Here is a 3,227-nt window from a genome sequence, read left to right on the forward strand (position 1 = left end):
AATCCCCAGAAAAATATGAAAAGCAAAGGCCAGTCATGCATGGCCCATGCACTTCCAGGTTTCTAGTCGCAGGTTTGAATTCCAGTAATTTTGAAGCATTATTATTAGAACCTCATTAGACAGCCCCAACCGTGTGTCTCTCTCTCATACACACACACACGAACAAAAATAGAACAGATTTTGCTGTGATGAAGCCAAGATCGAAAGGAACCTCCAAGAGCTACATTTCATTGGTTCTAAGACAGCATACACGCAAGAGATTGCCACTTTCCCGTTAGACGGAACCATTTCTGGTAGCCCCCCCCCACTTCTGATACCAGCTACAGGTTTTGGGGCTCTTGAGGTCACCCTCAGTTTTGGAAATTCACAAGAAGGACCCCAGGATTCCCTGAGAGTGGTCGTACTCGTGGTTTTGGTGTATACTGTGGGCACAGGACAAAGGAGGCAGATTGAAAGGAGCATGGCCCGGGGTCCAGGAAAGTCCCAAAGGCAGAGCTCCTGTGGACCCGTCCCCATGTTTCTGAAGATAGTAGGAGCTCCCGACAACGATGTGCATAAGGCAATGCCTACCAGGGGAGCTCAGGTCAGCCTCTGTCTCTACTGGGGGCTCCATGGTCAACGGCCCGCATGTCTCCAGCCCTTCCCGAGGTCTGAGCTGACACTCCATGACCCAAAGCCCCCACCTGACATGACAACAGTACCTCTAGTGTGGATAGCTCCCCCCAAAACGGTCTGCTATGGCCACCCAGCCAGCCCACCACCCAAAATCACATTAGAAGATCCAGTGCTCCAAGGTCTCTGGCCAAAAACAGAGACTCCTATCAGGCAGGACATTGCACAGACTTAGGGGTCACCTCCCCAGAGCTGAGGGCAGAGGTCAGGTCTCTTATGAAACAGGTTAGTGTCTTAACTTACAAAGCAGGGCTTACTGCACACTCCATTTCTCTGCTTTATGGGAAAAGGTTTATGGTCCCTGAGCACAGTGTGTGTGTGTGTGTAATTAAAATATTATGTATTTTGGCTGCTGGATTTACTCATTGATGAAATTTTGTACCGAGGTGGTTGCTTCTCCCACCTTATCCTACCTGAGCCTTGGCCACCACAGTGGGTTAAAAAAAAATCATATATACATATGTGCATGTATTCAATGACATCTGTGTAAGTACATATAATATATTTTATGTATATAATATTCATATATACACATGTGTATGTGTGTATATGTATTTAGCTCATTTAAAATACATCTTCTGGGCGCCTGGGTGGCTCAGTTGGATAAGCGACTGCCTTCGGCTCAGGTCATGATCCTGGAGTCCCGGGACCGAGTCCCGCATCGGGCTCCCTGCTCGGCGGGGACTCTGCTTCTCCCTCTGACCCTCCTCCCTCTCCTGCTGTCTGTCTCTATCTCATTCTCTCTCTCAAATAAATAAATAAAATCTTTAAAAAAAATAAAATAAAATAAAAAATAAAATACATCTTCTTCCATGTACGCAATTTTTATCCATATAAAAATTACGTATTCTCTCTCTCAAATAAATAAAATCTTTAAAAAATAAAATAAAATAAAAAAATAAAATACGTCTTCTTACATATATACAATTTTTATCCATATAAAAATTACGTACACCTATGTGTATGTGTGTATATATAGCTGGTTAAAATTACGTCCGTGTACATGCATACATACCATATTGTATATGTGTAGAATTTCATGCATACGAAATTATACATGCATATACATATACACATCTGCATATGACACAACTTTTTAAAAATTATATATCAATATGTATCTACACACATATGTAATATATTTTGATACAATTAGAAAGCTGTGGTTAATATAATATATATTATATTTTAAACATATAAAATTCTATACATCCAAATTACATATATGTATATAGACATGTGTATATAACATGCATACACATACATATGTATACATATATATATAATTCTGTATGTGTAAAATTATATATACACAAAAGTATATATATACACACACAAGTATATATATACACTATATATATATACTATATACAAAAGTATATATATACTATAAATATATATATACTTTAAAATCAGCCGTGATACTCAAGGCAGGGCTACATTAACACAAGTGGGATCAACACTTCAGGCATGAAATTCCAAGGGGCACAAAAAAATTCAATTGAATGCAATATTATAACAAAACAAATGCCCCCCAAAATCCATGATGAACAAACTATCATAATTTTTAGTAGAGAGACATTCCCTTACTGTGAAAGAGACTATTTTCCTGTCCACTGTGAAGGCTCGATCAACACCCTATACCTGGAGACTGACATACCTTTCCCTTGTATTGCCTGGGTCCTCGTTGGGATTGGGCACAACCCTAATTGGATTAACACACTGAGAACTTAATCGGGCTTCAGTTGGGCCCACCTGCACAGAAAGCAGGGTAAGCTGGTATTGATATGACCATATTAATTGCCAATTTCCAAGGCTGTTCATGGACTCATGGACGATAACCAAGACCACTGTCTGGGATTGACATTTTGCAGAAAGCCGGTTTCTAGCACACAGTCCATGGGAGTTGGTTGAGTCACACCAACCCAGGAAGTGATGGTGCTTTGGGAGCCAAGTTTGCAGAGATAGGATCAGACAGTGGGAAGCATGCATCTCCCATCAGGAGGCTAGGACATAAAAACTGTCTCTCCAGGAGCTTCATGAAGGAATCCAGAGAAACGACCAATGGCCACCATGTTCCCCAGAAAGCTTCCATGAGCACCATGTAAGTTAAAAACCATGGCCACTTGTGAGTCCTCGCAATTTAAGAACGTGGAGAAAACTGGCCTGTTTTGGCAAGCGTTGTGTTAGAATTTTGCCAACCGAGTCCTCTGTTCAGAGCCTTCAGACAGACCAATGCCCTGTGTCTACGGTGGGCATGTAGATGTCTAGTTTGTACACTGAGAGTTACTTAGGAGTGCACGACATGCTTGCGCATGGCCTCCAACAGGAACCCACCATAGAGACCCTTCACGTGCAGCTGAAGAACACTGACCGTAATGAGATGTCTGTAGTGCCCCCCAAAAGGGCACCATGAGAAGACTCCATGTTCACACAGTCCCTCCTCTCCCTCCATTGACCACTTTCATGGAAACCGGGGAAGGAGGAAGGGCAGAAGGAAAGCACCCCACACAAATGAGGGAGGGTCCTGCTCTCAGGTGGCCTACATAAGGATG

The sequence above is a fragment of the Leptonychotes weddellii genome, chromosome X, assembly GCF_054177405.1.
Source record: "Leptonychotes weddellii isolate Sample4059 chromosome X, ASM5417740v2, whole genome shotgun sequence".
Lineage (NCBI taxonomy): Eukaryota > Metazoa > Chordata > Mammalia > Carnivora > Phocidae > Leptonychotes > Leptonychotes weddellii.